At 44.2% G+C, this 21,660-nt stretch overlaps 1 protein-coding gene across 1 annotated transcript in view; it reads left to right on the forward strand.

Moving 5' to 3' along the window:
- The window catches only part of ANKRD6 (ankyrin repeat domain 6), a 183,967-nt gene that overhangs the window by 124,417 nt on the left and 37,890 nt on the right, over window positions 1-21,660 (forward strand). The window lies entirely within an intron of this gene.

The following is a 21,660-nucleotide window of genomic DNA, read 5'->3' on the forward strand; positions in this document are numbered from 1 at the left end:
TTCATGGCTGCAGTCACCATCTGCAGTGATTTTGGAGCCCAAGAAAATAAAGTCTGTCACTGTTTCCATTGTTTCCCCATCTGTTTGCCATGAAGTGATGGGACCAGATGCCATGATCTTAGTTTTCTGAATGCTAAGTTTTAAGCCAGCTTTTTCACTCTACTCTTTCACTTTCATCAAGAGGCTCTTTAGTTCTTTGCTTTCTGCCATAAGCGTGGTATCATCTGCGTATCTGAGGTTATTGATATTTCTCCCGGAAATCTTATTTCCAACTTGTACTTCATCCAGCCCAGCAGTTCTCATGATGTACTCTCATGATGTACTTATAAGTTAAATAAGCAGGGTGACAATATACAGCCTTGAGATACTTCTTTCCCAATTTTGAACCAGTCTGTTGTTCATGTCCAGTTCTAACTGTTGCTTCTTGACCAGCATAAGGATTTCTCAGGAGGCAGGTAAGGTGATCTGGTATTCCCATCTCTTGAAGAATTTTCCGCAGTTTGTTGTGATCCACACAGTCAAACGCTTTGGTGTAGTCAATAAAGCAGAAGTAGATGTTTCTCTGGAAGTCTTTTGCTTTTTCAGTGATCCAATAGATGTTGGCAGTTTGATCTCTGAAGGTCAGGAAAGTGCAACTGAAAGTTCCAACCTCCAATCACTGTTGGTTCCTCTGGCAACCCATCCTTAGGGCTTTCCATCACTCAGTGCTCAGTTGTGTTTGACTCTTGGTGACCCTGTGGACTGTAGTCACCAGGCTCTTCTGTCCCTAGGATTTTCCAGGCAAAATACTGGAGTGGGTTGCCATTTCCTACTCCAGAGGATCTTCCCAACTCAGGGATCAAAGCTGCGTCTCTTACGTCTCCTGCATTGGCAGGCCGATTCTTCACCACTGCCCCACCTGGGAAGCCCAGAGCTTTTCATAAGTTATCGTGTTAACATAAATTCAGGTGTGGTTCAGAGGGATTTATTATGAATAGAACACTCATTTCACATTTATGGCCCTGGAGCTATTTCAGGAACTGACAGAAGACCAACTATAAGGACAAGAGATGCTCCCATTGCTCGCATTACTCAGGAAATTGCAAGGAGCTGTAAGGCGCTATAAGCCAAGAGTGGAGACTAAGAGCAAATATATACTTCTTATGATAAGTCACAATCACAACGCTGGTCTAGAGAGAGAAAATCTTTGGCTACTGAAAGGTCTCCCATTGGCCTAGCAGCACTCTGACCTAGGTGGTGACAAGATTGTGGAATCCAGGGTGAACCTTCACTCAGGCCCCAGCATGGTCACCCCACAGCTCTTCAGGCCCCAGGCAGTCACACATGGGAGAAAGTGCAAGAACTCTGTAGTTAAGGCACATGTGCACACATTTTAACTTTGCTATGTTTGCTAATTCTGCAAGTTGCTTACCTTCTTCGAGCCTCAATTTTCTTATCTGTAAAATGGGTATAAAAATACCAGCTTTTCAGAATTATTGTAATAGTAACTTATTAAAGCTGTTAACACATAGTCTGCAATTTCTTTTTTAAAAATTAAAAAGTTTTTTTTGTTTATTTGGCTGTGCCAGGTCTTAGTTGTGGCATTTGGGATCTTTAGTTGTGGCACATGGGATCACGTTCCCTGACCAGGGATGGAACCCAGACCCGTAAACTGGGAGCTCAGAGGCTTAGCCACTGAACCACCAGGGAAGTCCCTGCAAATTCTCTTTTCTGAACAGACTTCTTTTGCTCTTTAAAAAACAGCTTTATGGAAGTATAACTTGCATGCCAAAAAATTTACCCATTATAAGTGTGAGATTCAATAATTTTTAATGTATTTGCAGAGTTGTGCAACCATCACCGTGTTCTAGGGTTTTTAAATTCTTATTTATTTTTGGCTGTTCTGGGTCTTCACCGCTTCGCTTGGGCTTTTTCTAGCTGCGGTGAGTCTGGCTGCTCTCTAGTTGTGGTGCTGTCCCTCCCGGCCCCACCTCCCTGGGGTTCACTGCAGAGTGGATGGGCAGAAAACAGCAGGTGGCAACATGGAGGGGCACAATATGGAGGAAAAGGAAGAAAGTGAGGGAGCAAGGGAAGCAAACTAGAGACCCTCCGCAAACTTCATAATACCATGTGTATCTAATTCATATAAAATGTTACATTTGCATATAAGTTTATGCACAAAGAACTTAGGAAAGAGTTGCATTTATATTGACCGTTACAGCCATTGATAAATGAAAAAGGCAAGTATCAAAGTAGTAAGTGATAGGTATAGTCCGATACATTTTGGTTAAAACACAAATCCACTGCTCCCTGGAAACATGTTTGTGTTTGTGTGAGCATGGAGGAAAACTGTGGGGGAACACAAGACTCTGTTAATACTGGTTCCCTGGCAGACAAGAGGATTAGCTTCACTTCTAAAGATGTTTCCATTGTATTATTCTGCTTATTAAAACAAGCATATATCACTTTAGTAATTTGTGAAACATGAAATCAAGTTTAGAAATATGTGTTGAGCGCCTGTGCCTGCACTGGACCAGTGCTGTATATTTAGCACCTCATTGAAATCCTCACAGCTCAGAAAGCCTGTGCCCTTATCTGTGTGATACTTATAAGGAAAGAGGGGTATTGAGCAGGAAGATACTCTAGCAATTAAATTACTTCCCTGGTGGCTCAGACATAAAAAATCTGCCTGCAGTGCAGGAGCCCAGTGTTCAATCCCAGATTGGGAAGATCCCCTGGAGGAGGGCATGGCAACCCACTCCAGTATTCTTGCCTGGAGAATTCCATGGACAGAGGAGCCTGGCGGGCTATAGTCCATGGGGTTGCAAAGGGTCGGACTCAACTGAGCAGAGAAATCAACCAGCCTGGGCAGGAACCAACCCGTCCGGCTCTGAGGCCCATACTTAGGACAGCACCTGAGCTGTTCCTTCAGCACCAGCCCAGGGACCCCTCCCAGCTGCTTCTCCCCATCAGGGCACACAGGGAAAGAGGCCATCGTGTGGCAGGGACTTTTGCCATTGGGACTTCTCTTTCCCCATCCCCAGTACCACACTTATGCCATTGCCAGGGTTTTTAAGCAGCTTCAGAAATTCCTGGCCAAGGAAATGTAGTGCAGAGGGTGTGAGCACAGACTTAGGAGCCAGACTCACCTGGGATCAAATGTGAGCATACTTACTAGCTCTGTAATCTTGATCCCTTTCTGATTCATATCGTCACCATTAAAATGAGGATAAAGTAATACCGGCTACCTCATGTGGTTGTTTCAACAGTAACTGAATTAATATATGCAAGGGACTTAGAATGGCACTTGGCATGTGGCACGAGTTGAATGTGGTCATTGTTATGAGGTGGTCCTGATGATGCAACAGCCAGCATCTTATGGTCTGAGAGTCAGGGTCTGAGCACCAGGCAGAGAGTCTTGAGCAGAGGACACAGGCTGATCAATGTCCTCATGTGAAAAATGAGGCTAACCCCCACCTTGTGGGGTTGCTATGAGGATTAAATGAGATGACAGCTGTGGAGTGCAGTGTCCAGCATTGAATGAAGAGAGAACTCTGCTTCTGTCTTGCCTGTCTGCGTGCAGTGATGACTTGCCAGGTCTCTACAATTGGCAAGAGCCAATTCCTTAAAGTAAACATCCCCCCATCCAACCTGCTGAATTGATGAACATATTGGGGAATGCTATTCAACAACAGGAAGGACAGCAGAGGAAAGAGCATGAATGACTCTCAAAGCCATATGCATTTGAAGCCAGACACAAAAGGCCGCATGCAATGTGATTCCCTTTGTATAGCTTTCCTGTTGTTGTTCAGTCGCTAAGTCATATCCAACTCTTTGTGACCCCCTGGAGTGCAACATGCCAGGCTCCCCGTCCTTCACTATCTCGCAGAGTTTGTTCAAACTTGTGTCTATTCAGTCAGTGATGCTGTTTATCTAATTCTGTCTAACATGCTATCTAACCATTGACTTTACCATCTTTATCTAACATGCTATGTAACCATTGACTTTTTCAGTTCAGTTCAGTCGCTTAGTTGTGTCCAACTCTTGTGACCCCATGGACTGTAGCATACCAGGCTTCCCTGTCCATCACCAACTCCCAGAGCTTGTTCAAACTCATGTCTATGGAGTCTGTGATGCCATCCAACTATCTCAGCCTCTGTTATCCCCTTCTCCTCTTGCCTTCAATCTTTCCCAGCATCAGGGTCTTTTCTAATGAGTTGGCTCTTCGCATCAGGTGAACAAAGTATTGGAGCTTCGGGTTCAGCATCAGTCCTTCCAATGAATAATCAGGGCTGATTTCCTTAAGGATTGACTGGTTTGATCTCCTTGCTGTCCAAGGGACTCTCAAGAGTATTCTCCAACACCACAGTTATAAGGCATCAATTCTTTGATGCTCACCTTTCTTTATGATCCAGCTCTCACATCCATACATGACTTCTGGAAAAACCATAGCTTTGACTAGATGGATCTTTGTCAGTAAAGTAATGTCTCTGCTTTTATTTTTATTTTTTTTAAATGTCTCTGCTTTTAAATCTGCTGTCTAAGTTGGTCATAGCTTTTCTTCCAAGGAGCAAGCGTCTTTTAATTTCATGGCTACAATCACCATCTGCAGTGATTTTGGAGCCCAAGAAAATAAAAGTCTGTCACCATTTCCATTGTTTCCCCATCTATTTGCCATGAAGTGATGGAACTAGATGCCATGATCTTCATTTTTTTGAATGTTGAGTTTTAAGCTAGTTTTTTCACTCTTCTCTTTCACTTTTATCAAGGGGCTCTTTAGTTCCTCTTCACTTTCTGTCATAAGGGTGGTGTCATCTGCATATGTGAGGTTATTGCTATTTCTCCCTGAAGAATCAAAACTGTAGGAACAGAAAATAGATGAGTGATTGCTAGGGACCAGGGATGGTGGAAAGAGATGACTGGGGGAAAAAAAAAGCGAGTGGGAATTTTGGGAAGGAAATGAAATTCTCTAAATTGCTTGCACGAGTGATTTTGTATGATTCTATACATTGATCTAAACACATCAAACTGAATACCTAAAAAGGATGAATTTTATTGAATGTTAATTATGCCTTGATTTTTTTTAATAGTTGTTGTAAATATAATCATTATTATGTAAGGAAATAAACTTAAAAGGGTTTAATATCATTTGTTTGAGAGGGGGAAATTTCCCCATACCCTCCCCCCTAAATTTTTTGGTTTGGTCTATTAAATTGACACAAGACAGAGTAACAGGAGAAAAAAAAAATAACTTAATTCACACATGCAGAAGTGTCATGGAAATGGGACACCCCTACCCACCTGCCCCAAAGTGACCAAAGCAGTTTGTTTATGTGTCATTTTTAGACAAAGAAACAGTTATCTGTGAAAGTTTAACAAAACAAAGGGGCTTGTGTTTGGGGTAGCAGACTCATGAAAAAACTTGCTTATACTAAAGCATCCTTAGCCTAGAATTCTCTTGCTCTGTTGGTAAGGATGCTTTTTGTCCTCCCAGTTTATAGGGAGGATTCCTTCATGTAGATTTATTTCCTGCTTGCAGAGGGAAAGAGCAGGGGTCAGCGTGTCTTTTAACAGTATTTTTCCCCACCGGCCGTTTCTCAAGTAGCTTTAATTCAAAATAATCAATGTGCATTGAGGCATACTTTGGGCAGCCTGTTCTGGGCCTCGGCACATTCATAGGTTTGTGGCTTCTGTGGAGGTTTCACATCAGGGCTCCCATTACTAGTGAACAACTACGCTCCAATAAATATAAACTTTAAACTTTTAAAAAGAGAGCTGCAAAGGGTTTGAGTTTAGTAACTTTCCCAAGCATGACACTTGATCATGTCTGCAGAAATTAAGTTGTGCAGGGCTGGTAAATACTTTCTGACAGCCTGTCCCAAGAAAAGGCTCGAGCTGATGGATGATATATGTTCACAGCCTTAAGAAATGCAGCCGGAACAGTGAAAACCAAGGATCTTTTGTGTTGTTTGTTCATTTGCTTTGGTTTTGAATCTGTGGGAGTGTGTTTAATATTGGACTTACTGGAATGAGGGCCTGTTGGTCTGTGGGCCTTTCCTAAAAGCCGCCAGTCCCCAAGAGGCAGGCAATGGGAGAAGCAGATGCTTACAAGGTCCTTGGTTAGGTGAAAGGGTCCACTTGAGAGAATGTGTTGTCTGTCATAGGCTTCTTCCAGAAGACTCCAAATGCCTGTTTTAAAAGATAGAGAAAAAAATTTTTTTTAATTTTTTGGCTGAGCTGCACAGCATGTGGGGTCTTAGTTCCCTGACCAGGGATTGAACTCTGACCCCCTGCTGTAGAAGATTGAAGTCTTAGCTACTGAACTTCCAGGGAATTCCCTAAAAAATTAAATATTTTGAACATCCATGTGAGACACAGAGTCTCGGGCTGCCTGGGGAGGGAACCCTGGATGCCGGCTGTGAGCGGAGGGTGAGGAAGGGGAGGAGACTGTGGAGACCCCCACTGGTCTCCCGTCAGCCACCCTTCACTTTTCTCCCTGACTCCCGGGAAGTTGTCGTTAGACACAACCCACAACAAATGCATCCACATGGCTCTAAATCAGAAGGTGTGAAATGTTGATAAGTCTTTCTCCTACACTGTCTCCGAACCTCTCAGTGTCTCCGGTTCAGAAGGCAACCCGTGTTATCTTTCTTACATTTTTTCTCCCTGAGATATTTCATGTGTAGATGGATGTATGTAGATACGTGTAGATGGATGTATCTCTATGTGTATCTCCATGAATTGTTTCTAGACAAATGGCAGGATACTATATATATATCCTCCTTCCCTTTTTCTTTTTTTTTTTTTAATATTAGTTTATTATTTGGCTGTGCTGGGTCTTCGTGGTGGCATGCAGTAGCTTTGATCTTCATTGCAGCGTGCAGGTTCTTTTAGTTGTGGCATGCGGGATCTAGTTCCCTGACCAGGGATCAAACCTGGGCACTCTGCATTGGGAGCCCAGAGTCTAAGCCACTGGACCACCAGGGAAGTCCCTCCCTTTGCTTTCTTCAGTGAACTGTAATTGGCTTCACCTATCCCCCGTCCACGGGCATTTAAATTATGTTAATTGTCTGTTCTTGGAAATTACTCTGCAGCAGCTGACCTTGTCCTGAGGTCTTCTTGAACAGCGTGGTTCTGTCTGTGGGACGGCTTTCTCTAAGCGGCAATGAGGCAAGGGCATGTGTGCCCTTGTCGTTTTCACAGCCGGAGCAGAATTGCTCTGTATGGAGCTTGTGCTGGTGTCCACTCTCTCAGCGCACCGCAAGCTCTGGCCTTTAAGTGTGCTGTGACCAGTGCTATACCAGCCCCTCCCTCCGCCCTCTCCTTCGGGCCCTTCTGGATTTATCCTGCCTCTATCACATCCTCACCAGGAGCTTTCTGCAGTGGCTCTATTTGGCTTTTGAACCTCTCCCCTTTGGCTTGGGGTTTAAAGAATTTTCTCCTTTCCACCTGCTCTGGGTTGTGTCTAACGACAACCTCCCGGGAGTCAGGGAGAAAAGTGAGGGGTGGCTGATGGGAGACCAATGGGGGTCTCCACAGTCTCCTCCCCTTCCTCACCCTCCTCTCATAGCCGGCATCCCAGGGTTCCCTCCCCAGGCGGCCTGAGACTCTGTGTCTCACACCCAGGAGCCAGTGTGTTCTCACCTCCCTAGTGAGGCTGAGCCTGCACAGGGCTGATGTAGCCCAGTCCTTCTCTTGGATCCACACACTCTATGGAGGCCCTATGGGTGTATACTTACATGTCAGGTCAAACAGAAAATGCTTTTTGTTCTACAATAGCTAGAAGCATCGCGCTGTGGGAGGAACATCTCAACTGGGAAAGCTCAGGCCTTTGTTTTTTATTGTTAGAAATCAAGGAAACTTGACATGTGGTAGTAATTCTGAGCAACTGTTACAAAATGAACACATGTTCAGATTTTATTTAACTAATCCATTAGTGAGAGAACCAGTAAGATGTTGCAACTGGTTCAAAAGAGAATGCAAAGAATTATAAATATGAAGGTCTCAGGAAAGCGGAAATAAATTTGCTTATTAGATATAAAATTGGCTGGGATACACTGAATCTGCTAGACATGACTTATTGGCATCACCCTCAGGATTCTAAGACTTACAAAGTTGTGAAATAGCTCAAAGACAAGGAAGATAACCAGGAGATGACCTGGGATAGCGCTGTGCCTGAGACAGGACTTCTAGTCATCTCTCTCTTTTTTATTCATTTTATATTTTAATTTTAAAATATTTTCATTTCAAAAATTATAGCTGCTGCTGCTGCTTGCTAAGTCACTTCAGTCGTGTCTGACTCTGTGTGACCCCATAGACGGCAGCCCACCAGGCTCCCCCGTCCCTAGGATTTTCCAGGCAAGAACACTGGAGTGGGTTGCCATTTCCTTCTCCAATGCATGAAAGTGAAAAGTGAAAGTGAAGTCACTCAGTTGTGTCCTACCCTCAGCGATTCCATGGACTGCAGCCTACCAGGCTCCTCCATCCATGGGATTTCCCAGGCAGGAGTACTGGAGTGGGGTGCCATTGCCTTCTCTGAAAATTATAGCAAAATATGCATAATATTTACTACTTTAACTATGTGTAAGTATTCCATTCAGTGGAATTAAGTGGTTCACATTTTTGTGCAGCCATCAGCCCCGTCTGTTTCCAAAATTCGTCTTCCCAGATGGAAGCTTGGTACCCGTTAAACACTTCCTCCCCATTACCCCTTACCCTGGTCGCTTGCAACCACAGCTCCACACTCTGTCTCTGTGATTCTGTCAACTGTTTAAGAATCTCCCAATTTTTTTTTACGAAGAGTAGAGGCAGTGAATCACATTCACCATCTCTGTGACCCTGGCCAAGTAATTAGTAGCCTCCTTGAACCTTGGTTTCTTGTCTGTAGTATCAGCCTAACCCCTGCCTCGGGGATTTGTTGTGCAGATCCATCAAGATAATCCATGCAGAGTGCTTGTACAGGGTAACAGGGATGTCAGACAAGCTCGGGGGATGGTAGTTATTTTGATCGTAATTACTGTTTCTTCACTGGGGTCCCCAGAGGCACAGGAGTTCTCATAGGTAGGTCAACAGTTCCCAGTATTGACCACATGTGTGATCACCTGGAGACCTTTAAAAAATACCGATGCCTGGTTTCTGATTGAATTGGAATGGGGTGTGGCTGGGTTTGTTTCAGAGCCCCAGGTAAACGAGTTGCTCACTGCTCCAGGCCTTCCTCCCCAGGCTCAGGAGGGGAGCCCCTCATGAGTGGTGGGGCAACGCTCTGTACTGAGCTGTGGGCGAGTCAGTGGTAGATGCCTGGGATCCACCACGCTCTTTGTGGAACTCCACAAAATAGTGGTATTCTCAATGCTGTACTATAGGCTAGAAACAAGTTTACCTGCCGGAGGTACAGTGTGTAGGGAGGCAAGTGCGTGCTGTGAATGGTATGGCTTGCCTGGGAGACACGCCTGGCAAGTTACTGGGTCAGGACCAGGAAAGTCTGGGTGAGTGTTAACTTCTGATGGTGCAGGTGTTAATTAGGCAGGCAGCCTGGGGACTCGTGTTTCTAGCAAAGGTACGGGGTGTTCCCCGGAGATACTCTTCGGAGGAAGGAGAGGACAAGGTAAGAATGGGTGTCGTGGGTCACACTGAAGTCCCTGCCTGGGCCTGAGAGGAGACGAACTGTAATTGAGAGGAGTAAGCCTCGAAACTCAGGGATAGAGCTGCAGCACTGACTCAGGCGTCTCAGGAGAGGCAGTTGAGGCAGCTTTGGAAGCGAGCTCAGGGGGGTCCTGATTCTCTTGGCCGCTCTCTCAGCCTCTGGGGAAGTTTTGGGAGTGGTGCTGTTCTGCTGCCTTCTTGCTGTGTCTGCAGTGTGTTCAGCGCCGGTAAAGGTTGGGCCACTTTCCCAGCTCTGGGCCAGCTTGGTGGGTGCGGTGGCCCAGAGACCCACTCCACACTGGGGTGTTCATACAGCTGGTCGTCTGCATCCCCCAGCCCTGGGTCTGTCTGCACTGAGAATGGAAGCCTCGAGCTGTACAGCAGACTGTTTTACAGTCTAGATTAATGTGCTGGTAATACTCCTAAAGCCATATCTTTGATAGATGCTCATCACCTAGAAGAGAGATTGCAGTGTCATGGCACAGTCAGGTGTCAGCATTTGTAAATCCTCCCCGTATCTTTCCTGAACAAAATGCTTTGGAGGATCACTGGTTTTCAGACCAGGAATCAGCCTGTCGTATGACTTCCGAAGTGTCATCACCTAATCCATGCTCTGGGGTTGTTGCAAAATGAGGAAGCCGGAGAGCAAAGGGGCTTTCGAAGCTGCTGAGTTGCCCTCTTGGGCGTCTGCTCAGATGCCAGTGCAGACGGTCTGTTGGTGGATCCTCTATTAGAGTTCTTCTTTCTCTTCTTACTCTTTAAGCTGTAATGACTTCAGTTTCAGAAAATAGATGAAGCCAGTAACTTGTCTAGAGACTGAAAATTCCTGCTCAGCAGGCCTCTTGGTTTGTTTCCAGTGAAAGTTGGCTGTTGCATGTTTAAGTTGTTATAAACCAAGGATATAAACCAAGATGGGTGAGGAGGAGGCAACTGTGCCTGGTCTTCTTTCAGCTGGTGTTTCCAACAAATAGAGCAATGTATAAAGAATTATGCAGCATGAAGAAGTGAAATTTATTCCAAGTACACAAAGCTGATTCTACATCAGTCAACGTAATCCTACCATTTCAATAGGTGTCTTAGTCAGCTATAACATGATACGATAGACTGAGTGGCTTAAACACCAAAAATTTATTTTTCACAGTTCTTACAGCTGGAAAGTCCAAGATAAAGGTGCTGGCAGGTTTGGTTCCTCCTGAGGGTCCTCTTCCTGGCTTACCGACTTTTTTGCTATGGAATATTATTCAACGTTTAAAAGGAATGGAATTCTGATACATGTTACGACATGAATGAACCTTGAAAATGTCATGTTAAGTGAAATAAGCGAAGTGAAAGGCAAATGAGAAAAGGAAAGATATACCTATCTAAATGCAGAGTTGCAGAGAATAGCAAGGAGACATAAGAAAGCCTTTTCAAGTGAACAATGCAAAGAAATAGAGGAAAATAATAGAATAGGAAAGACTAGAGATTTCCTCAAGAAAATTAGAGATACCAAGGGAACATTTCATGAAAAGATGGGCACAATAAAGGACAGAAACAGTATGGACCTAACAGAAGCAGAAGATATTAAGAAGAGGTGGCAAGAATACACAGAAGAATTATACAAAAAAGATCTTAATGACCTGGATAACCACGATGGTGTGATCACTTACCTAGAGCCTCACATCCTCGAGTGTGAAGTCAAGTGGGCCTTAGGAAGCATCACTATAAACAAAACTAGTGGAGGTGATGGAATTCCGGTTGAGCTGTTTCAAATTCTAAAAGATGATGTTGTTAAAGTGCTGCACTCAATATGCCAACAAATTTGGAAAACTCAGCTTTGGCCACAGGACTGGAAAAGGTCAGTTTTCATTCGAATCCCAAAGAAGGGCATTGCCAAAGAATGTTCAAACTACCACACAATTGCACTCATTTCACATGCTTGCAGGGCTTTCCTTGTAGCTCAACTGGTAAAGAATCCACCTGTGATGCAGGAGATGCCAGTTTGATTCCTGGATTGGGAAGATCCTGTGGAGAAGGGATAGGCTAACCACTCCAATATTCTTGGCCTTCTATAGTGGCTCAGATGGTAAAGAATCTGCCTGCAATGCAGGAGACCTTGGTTTGATCCCTCGGGTGGGAAGATCCCCTAGAGGAGGGCATGGCAACCCACTGCAGTATTCTTGCCTGGAGAATCCCCATAGACAGAGGAGCCTGGCAGGCTACAGTTCATGGGGTCACAAAGAGTCAGACATTACTTAGCAACTAAGCACAGCACAGCACATGCTAGCAAAAGTAATGCTCAAAATCCCACAAGCCAGTCTTCAACAGTACGTGAACTGTGAACTTCCAGATGTACAATCTGAATTTAGAAAAGGCAGAGAAAACAGAAACCAAATGGCCAACATCCATTGGATCATAAAAAAAGCTAGAGAATTCCACAAAAAAACATCTGTTTCTGCTTCACTGACTATGCTAAAGCCTTTGGCTTTGTGGATTACAACAAACTGTGGAAAATTCTTCAAGAGATGGGAATACCAGACCACCTTATCTGCCTCCTGAGAAAACTGTATGCAGGTCAAAAAGCAACAGTTAGAACTGGACATGGAACAACAGACTGGTTCAAAATTGGGAAAGGAGTATGTCAAGGCTATAAATTGTCACCTGGCTTATTTAACCTATACGCAGAGTACTTCATGGGAAATGCTGGCTGGATGAAGCACAAGGTAGAATCAAGATTGCTGGGAGAAATAACAATAACCTTAGATATGCAGATGACACCACCCTCATGGCAGAAAGTGAAGAGGAACTAAAGAGCCTCTTGATGAATGTGAAAGAGAAGAGTGAAAAAGCTGGCTTAAAACTCAACATTCAAACAAAGATCATGGCATCTGGTCCCATCACTTCATGGCAGATAGATGAGGAAACAGTGGAAACAGTGACAGACTTTATTTTCTTGGGCTCCAAAATCACTGTGGATGGTGACTGCAGCCATGAAATTAAAAGACACTTGCTCTTTGGAAGAAAAGCAATGAGAAATCTAGACAGTATATTAAAAAGCAGAGACATTACTTTGCTGACAAAGGTCCAATCTAGTCAAAGCTATTGTTTTTCCAGTAGTCATGTGCGGATGTGATAGGTGAATAAAAACGCTGAATGCTGAAGAATTGATGCCTTATTACTGTGGTGTTGGAGAAGACTCTTGAGAATCCCTTGGATAGCAAGGAGATCAAACCAGTCAATCCTAAGGGAAATCAACCCTGAATATTTACTGGAAGAACTGATGCTGAAGCTCCAATACTTTGGCCACCTGATGCAAAGAGCTGACTCATTGGAAAAGACCCTGATGCTGGGAAAGATTGAAGGCAGGAGGAGAAGGGGACAACAGAAGACGAAATGGTTGAATGGCATCATCGACTCAATGGATGTAACTTGGAGCAAACTTTGGGAGATAGTGAAGGACAGGGAAGCCTGGCGTGATGCAGTCCAAAGGGGTTGCAAAGAGGCAGACACAATTGATCGACTGAAGAAGAACAAAATGAAATAAGAGAGACACAAAAGGACAAATATTGTATAACTCCACTTATATAAGGCGCCTTGAATAGTTGATTTTGTAGAGTTGAGAAGTAGGGTAGAGAGGGAATTCCCTGTTGTCCAGTTGTTAGGACTCTGTGCTTTCACTGCCAAGGGCCCGAGTTTTGGGGGAACTAAAATCCCACAAGTTCGCTGTTCGGCCAAAAAAAGAAAAAAGAAAAGTAGGATAGAGGTTAGCGAGAGGGGAGTTATTGTTTAATGCATACAGAGTTTCTGTTTGGGATAATTAAAAGTTACAGAATTGAATAATGGTGATAGTTGTACAACATTGTAAGTATATGTAATGCTGCTGAATTAAAAATTAAAAAACTGGTTTGAATAATAAATTTTATTATGTATATTTTACCATAATAATTTTTAGAAAATTCACTCAAGAAGCAGCAGAAAACATAAATAGTTGAATTATCATAGAAAAGATTAAAAATGTGATTAAACCTTTGACAAGTACTAGGGTCAAATGATTTCACAGCCTTGTTCTATATTTTAACAACAGCAATAACAAAAACAGTTCCAATGTTATTTAAAGTATTGTAAAGCATAGCTCAAAATGGAAAGCTGGGTTTTTATGTTATGAAACCAGTGCAACCTTAATACCAAAGCCAGGTAAATATAAATGAGAGTGAAAGAAATAATACAAGAACAATTGAGCAATCTCAATTATGAATTAGAAGCAAAAATTCTTAATAGTCCTACTTAATAGAATATAGCACATATCAGAATAGCACAGTGTGACCAAGTGGAGTTTGATCCAGGAATGCAAGGATGGTTCCTTAATTCATTACACCAATATATTAAAAGGAAAACAAACAAACAAATGATTATATTAACAATTGCTGAAAAGCCAATGATGCCAATAAAAATCAGGAAATAAGAGAGAACAGTTCTCATCTCCAGCCTTAGTTCTTCAGGCACTGGACTGCCATGCTTTCCTCTGTCGGCCTGTCAGCCCACTGAAAATGTAGTCTAAGTAGCTGCCGGTGAGGAGCATGGAGGCCATTAACTGATCCCTTCTGACTTGGGAAACTGATGTACTCTAGGAATCAATGGGATTCTTAACAGCCAATTAAGTCGCTTGAATTATTTTGGTCCTTCTTCTGGTGGACCTTTCTAGAAACAAGCCCAAGCCTGGCAGTTTGTGCATCACTTCAAAAAGAATAATCTTCTTAGTTAAGCCATTTTATTGGAGTAATTGATTCCTGATCATATGCATTTTTAATCATCTGTTCCAATTATTTATGATTATTAGTCCCTCCCCAAAGTAAGACTTAGAGAAGCATTATGAAGCTTTTTGGCATAGGAAACTGACGGTTTTAAAAAAGAAGACTGTAGTGACTGCCCTGGTGGCCCAGTGGCTACGACTCCACATTGCCAGTGCAGGGTTCCCTGTTTCGATCCTGCATGCCACAAGTAAAAACTCCGTGTGCTGCAACTGAGACCCAGTGCAACCAGATGAATAATTATTTTTAAAACTAATGAAAAAATAAAAGGAAGGCCTGTTCTTTCAGAGGACAGTTATCCCTGCCCATGTGCGATTGGACTGTTGATCCCCAGGGCAGGAATCTTACTTCTGTCCCCTGCTATATTTTGTCTTATTAAAATTAGCCTGTCCTTTAAATTTGCCGTTATGTTGGATCCTGATTTTTCTCATCCAAGGACTTTATTCCCTTGCTGCATCTTGTCACCTACAGTCTGATTAAAATGCGATGTGTCACTCATCCAAGTAGACAGGTAGATGAAACACGTTTCCAAAATGGAAAGTTCCGAAGGCTTTTTAAACTGTATGTTTTTTAATGAAAAGATTTATTCTCTCTTTTTTTTTGTCCATGGCACTTTTTTTGGGTCTATTTTCTCCCAGAATGTCTTTATAACTTTGTTTTTATTGAATCATAAGCCTGAGAAGGACTTTGAAGTTTTGGACCCAAATCTACATCACTCCAAACAGTTGGAGCTCTGGAAATGCTGTTTATGATAAGGGGACCCTGGGGCCACCTAAGAAAGTTGGTGGGGAATCTTCTATAATTTAAAACCTAAGTGAGGGACTTCCCTGGTAGTCCAGTGGTTAAGGCTATGTGCTTCCAATGAAGGGGCTCAGGTTCAATCCCTGGTCAGAGAACTAACATCCCACATGCTGTGCTGTGCAACTGGGGGTGGGGGGAGGACAGAAAAAGCCCAAACAGTTAAACAATCCAATTAAAAAAAAAAAATAAACTAAATGGCTGGGCCAAATGGCCAGGATTCTAGCTATTATTTGTTCTGCCACAAGTAACATTTTAGCTCTTGAAAATCACTGACCGTCTACAAGCCTTACTGCTGCTGCTGCTAAGTCGCTTCAGTCGTGTCTGACTCTGTGCAACCCCATAGATGACAGCTCACCAGGCTCCGCCCACCCTGGGATTCTCCAGGCAAGAACACTGGAGTGGGTTGCCAGTTCCTTCTCCAATGCATGAAAGTGAAAAGTCAAAGTGAAGTCGCTCAGTCGTGTCTGACTCTTAGTGACCTCATGGACTGCAGCCTACAAGGCTCCTCCGTCCACGGGATTTTCCAGGCAAGAGTAGTGGAGTGGGTTGCCATTGCCTTCTCCAACAAGCCTTATTAGCTTCATCCAAATTAAACTCTCAGAGACTCTTTTCAATCTGAATATTACATTGTTTCTAAAATATGTGCCACTCTTACTTCACCAGCGTTACCACTTTCTTGCATCCCATCTCTCTCTTTCCTATTTTCTATTCCTTCCTTAAAGCTTCAGGTAATACAGACAGACTTTATTTGCCTCAAAAAAGACTGCATGACTCTGACCTATTATATTTCTCATGATCTGAAGAAAGGAAGTGTTGTCACTTTGACGTTATTACACTGATTTAGGTTATACCTAAATGCTTCTTGTCAAACTGTTTCCCCCCATGTGGGTCGTGTCTCTGCAACGGCCCTGCTTGTAACAATCCCTGGTTAAGAATGTTCAGTTGTTTTATTTCTTTGAGCTCATGAGCCTCAATTACTTTAGCTTCCCTTTGCCCCATGGGTCTGTTGTGATCTTGAGCAAAAGTGTATCATTCAACAAAGTATTCCGAGAATGGCTAAGCTCCTTCTCACTTCTTGGGTCCACCCTCTTAGACCAGGTGGCCGCCTTGAGGAGTCGGGGCTCAGCATCTATGGGGCAAGCATCCATGGAGCAGGTGTTCGTGGGACAAGTGTTGTTTGTGTGAAAGGCCGGCCCTTTAGTAAGGAGGATCAAAGATACCTAAGCAGGAGAGAGGAGCTGTGAACCAACCTCCAGGTCTTGGCTGGAGTAATGAGTGACCAGGGTTGTGACCCAGCACTCCCAGGCACCATGGAGTCTGTGTGAAGAGAGAGTCTTTTTTTCCCCTGCAATTTAATTTTATTTATTTTTTAAACTGGAATATAATGGCTTTACAATGTTGTATTAGTTAAAGCTTTCCAGGTAGCTGCCAATGCAGGAGACATAAGAGATGCGGGTTTGATCGCTGGGTGTGGAAGGTCCCCTGAAGAGTGCATGGCAATCCACTCTAGTATTCTTGCCTGGAGAATCCCATGAACAGAGGAACCATGGGGTCGAAAAAAGTCAGACGCGACTGAAGCTGCTTAGCGTGCACATTGTGTTAGTTTCTGCTGTACAATGAAGTGAGCCAGCCATATGTATACATACATCCCCTCTCTCTTGGACCTCCCTCCCCCCCCACCCTCCACCTCGAGGTCATCACAAAGCACCAAGCTGAGCTCCCTGTGCTCTCTAGCAGCTTCCCACTAGCTGTGTAAAATAGCTCTCCCACCTCTAGCTGGGAGTTAGGCTCTTCCAAATGAGCAGGAGAGACTTTTCGTTCAGAGCGCTCTTTATGATACCTGTGAGTATAATTTATGGGTCACCTGCTGGATCGCGAGTCACTCTGATGTTCCTGTGCAGCAATTCTGCTAGAAATAGGGACCCACAGGGCTCAACCTGCCAGAAGAAAGCAGCACCCAGACCCGCGTTGTTGACAGTGAGGCCACTTTTTCTGTGGTTGTTGCCTGGCAACAGCTCTAGGCCCTTTGCTGTTCACTTCCCTGAAAGAGAGTGGCTCCAAGCCTCTGCCCTTCCCTGGTCGGATCAGGGAGATGTGCTGCCTTGCAGGGTCCTGCAGCCCCTACCCCACTGGTCTCATGGCCGGTCCTGACCCCAGGGCAGGTCGGAGAACCTGCACAGCTAAAGCCTTCAAGGAGGGATTTGTAATCTCCGAGTGCACATTTGCTACATGGAACTTCAAAAACACCCACGCTGAGACCCCACCCTAGCTTGATGGAATCTGGGGGTAAAAATTTGAGATTTTAAAAATCTTCTCATGTGAATCTATGGTGCAACAGTGTTGAAAACCCATCATTTATGTTATAGCTCGAAATATGTGGTCCTAATGCTAGCAGCATCTGCTTCTCCTGGGAGCTTGTTGTTGTTTGTTGTTCAGTTACTGAGTTGTGTCCAACTCTTTGTGACCCCCATGGACTGCTTCCCTGTCCTTCACTATCTCCCGGAGTTTGCTCAAACTCATGCCCATTGATTTGGTGATGCCATCCAACCATCTCATCGTCTGTCACCCACTTCTCCTCCTGCCCTCAATCTTTCCCAGCATCAGGGTCTTTTTCCAGTGAGTCGGCTCTTTGCATCAGGTAGCCAAAGTATTGGAGCTTCAGCTTCAGCATCAGTCCTTCCAATGAATATTCAGGGTTGATTTCCTTTTGGATTGACGGGTTTGACGTCCTTGCTGTCTCAAGAGTCTTGTCCAGCACCACAGTTCAAAAGCCTCAGTTCTTTGGTGTTCAACCTTCTTTTGGTGGCTCATACGGTAAGGAATCAGCCTGCAATGCAGGACACCCACGTTCTATCCCTGGGTCAGGAAGATCCCCTGGAGAAGGGAATGGCAACCCACTCCAGTATTCTTGCCTGGAGAATCCCATGAATAGAGGAGACTGGCGGGCTACCGTCCATGGGGTCGCAAAAGAGTCAGATACGACCGAGCGACTAACACTTTGACTTTTTCACTTTCAGCCTTCTTTATGGTCCAGTTCTAACATCCATACATGACTACTAGAAAAGCTATAGCTTTGACTAGATGGACCTTTGTCAGCAAAGTCATGTCTGCTTTTTAATATGCTGTCTAGGCTGGCCATAGCTTTCCTTCCAAGGAGCAAGTGTCTTTTAATTTCATGGCTGCAGTTACCATCTGCAGTGATTTTGAAACCCAAGAAAATAAAATCTGCCACTGTTGCCACTTTTTCCCCATCTATTTGCCATGAAGTGATGGGACCGGATGCCATGGTCTTCTTTTTTTGAATGTTGAGTTTTAAGCTAGCTTTTTCACTCTCCTCTTTCACCCTCATCAAGAGGCCCTTTAGTTACAGGAGCTTGTTAGAAATACAAATTGTCAGTCTCCACCCCAGACCTACAAAATCAGAAACCCTTTAATGGGGCCCAGATAGCTGTCTTTAACAAGCCTCTGCTGTCCTATGAAGTTTGAAGACCACTGGTTTAAGGCATAATACTAATGCACAAGCAAGCTAGTTTCATGTGACTTGTGAATGTAACCACAAAAGCACCAATAGAAAAGATGCAGTGGAAAAGTAAGGATAAAAGTGACAAATCATTGTATGGGGTAGGAGAATCGTGGATGATTTGCTTTTGTTTTCCAGATTTTTAGTGAAGTCATTATCTATTTTTATTTTATTTTTTCTTCATTGTGGCACACAGGCTTTCTCTCGTTGTGTGAGCAGGGGCTACTCTCGAGTTGCAGTGCCAGGCTTCTCATTGTGGTGCAGTTCTGCCCACGGGGAGATCACGGCCTAGTTGGAAGTTCAGTCAGAACAGGATTGGTGGTTTCCCGGGGGGAGCTGAAGTGCTGTGGGCGTGGAGAAGGCAGCTGGGGCCATTTCTTCTTGGGGAACCGGAGAAGGGTGTTGCCAGTAAAGAAGGTCCTTCCAGAGAGACATGGAGACTGGAGACCTTTGACTGTTTTTCAGAAATGGCCATGGATGAGATCTAGCTGGTGGGAAGCTCAACCCTCCAGCGAGGGCCCACTTGGTTACGTAGGGCACCTGAGATCCAGCTCTTTACCCATGTCTATGCCATTCACAAGATCTCACCAAGGCAAAGGTGAGGAGGGGCAGCAGTTGGGGGTCTTTGGGGGTGAGGGCTGAGACAGAGGGAAGGAAACCTGTGATAGATGCTGGGTGTTGCCTCGCTTATCCTATCTCAGTGGTTAGTGGAGACTGTTCCCATTTCAGATGAGTAAACGGGCTTAGGAGAGTGGCCAACACAAAATCAACCAGGTGTTACTAGTCAGAGTTGGGATTTGAACCATGCTCGTTGAGCTCCAGCACCTCTGGCCTTTCCTTTTTTTGGAGAGGGCACTCTGCTGACCTTGGATGAGGAAGGTGCCTCTAGTCCAGGGCCATTCTGTTAACACCTTATAGTTTCTAAAGCACCCTCCAGACGTGATCTGGTTTTAAACCGCATCCATGTTTCCTTCTCTGGCCTTCTGATTATTCGTGTTCACTTGGACAATCCCTTTTGCCTCCTTGGGCTTCAGCATCCACGCAGTAATCCCTGGTTGCTGACAAGGATTTTCCTCAGGGCTCCCCTGACCTGACTCCCATTGACCCCTCAGCCTGTGGCCTCCTTCCCAGCCTCTCTCAGGGCAGCTCCTCTGGTCATGGTCTGCACTTTCCAGATGCTCAGAAACACTGTATCCTGCCATTTTGTCAGTCTTCCTCACCACACACATCTTTCTCCTTATAATTGCGATGGGCTTCCCTTTGCTCAGAATGCCCCAGAAACTTTGTGAAGGTCTCTGATCGGATGTCCTGGACAAGGACACGTGGTAGGAGGAGCCTGGGGCCAGGCCAGGGAGGGGAACCAGGCTATTTGGCTTCATCTGATCAGCTGTGGACAGTTCGTCGGAGGAATCAAGGTTAACCAGCCCGCATAGAACATAATCGCCAGCTGAGGAAGGTCACGCCTTCATCTTATCTCCAATGCTGCCTTTTTATGAAGGCTTTTTATAGCCTGTTTTCTTGGGAGAAACTTTTTTCTTAATTAAGAATTCTAATTTTAACGTGAGCTCTGACCTCTTTCTTTCCAGAATCATTCTAATGCTTTGATTGCATTTCACAGGTTGAAATTAAAATCCTTTATTGTCTACTATCTCTGTTTTCCTGCAAGGCTAGTTACCCTTGGCAAACTGGCCCTTGTCGAGAACACAAATGTGTTTATCCTGCTAGAATATCAATAAAGGGCTTTGGGACGCTCTGTCGAGATGCAAAAAAGGACTCAGGCCATATGAAACCCTTATTCCTCCAGGAGTGTTTCTGTATAGGTGGGGTCTGTGGTTAAATGCTGTTTGGAAACATTTCTTCACAGTGAACCTGAGGGAGAAAGCAAAGGGAGCATAATGTCTCTTTTAGAAGTTGGAGAATTTGGAGCTTGGCAAGGTCAGTTTTTGAGATAGGAATTGATTTACTCTGAAGAGTGCTGTTCTGGGTGTGAGCCTCCGTGTCATAGCTCAGGAGCCCCTGGCAGGGGACAGTCATCTCTATGACCCACCAGCAGGGCTGAGAAGCCACCCACTCAGGTGCACAGGAGCACACGTGTTCTGTCACCCACTGGAAACAGCCTGGAACTCACCAGTGACAGAATGAGTAATGTGACAATATTTTTTAAAATAAAAAATAGAATGTCAGATCCCCAAAATTGCTAAATGACATTGTTTAGTTTAATACCATTTATGTAAGGTTTGAAGACAAGCAAAACAATTTTTATCTATTGTGCACGGTTACAAACATATAGTAATGTATAGTAACACGCAAAGGAACGATAAATTCCAAATTGATTGGTTACCTAGGGGGTGAGGGGAAATGAGATATGGGAGGGATTCACAAGGAACAGCTATGGTTTCTTTAGTTTTTTCTTAAAGTGCTTGGTGAAAGTGAAGGTGTTAGTCGCTCAGTTGCATCTGACTCTTTGCTGCCCCATGGACTGCAGCCCACCAGGCTCCTCTGTCCATAGAATTTCCCAGGCAAGAATACGGAAGTGGGTTGCCATTTCCTTTTCCAAGGGATCTTCCCAACCCAGGGATTGAACCCGGGTCCGGTTTCTTTAGTTTTCTCTTAAAGTTAATGGTGGCTATGTGCATTTTCAAATATTATTCATATTTTTGAATGGTTGAAGTACTTTGTAATTTAAAATTTTTTAAATTTGTTTTACAAAGGAGAGAATCTGTTTTAATGGTTTGTCTAGCAGTTTCAATTTTGAGGAATTACTAGCCAGACATCTCTGGGGCTAAGTAGCTTGACACTTTGATGCTCTTCCGTCTCTTACCCCATCAGATACACTGTGGCCACGTCACCAACCCTGACTGTCACACCAGTGGGGAAATCAGAGAAGACGTGAAAGCCCTCACCTTTCTACTTGCCTGTTGGATGAATAGG

Source organism: Bison bison, unplaced genomic scaffold (assembly GCF_000754665.1).
Source record: "Bison bison bison isolate TAMUID 2011002044 unplaced genomic scaffold, Bison_UMD1.0 scf7180017864035, whole genome shotgun sequence".
Classification (NCBI taxonomy): Eukaryota; Metazoa; Chordata; class Mammalia; order Artiodactyla; family Bovidae; genus Bison; species Bison bison.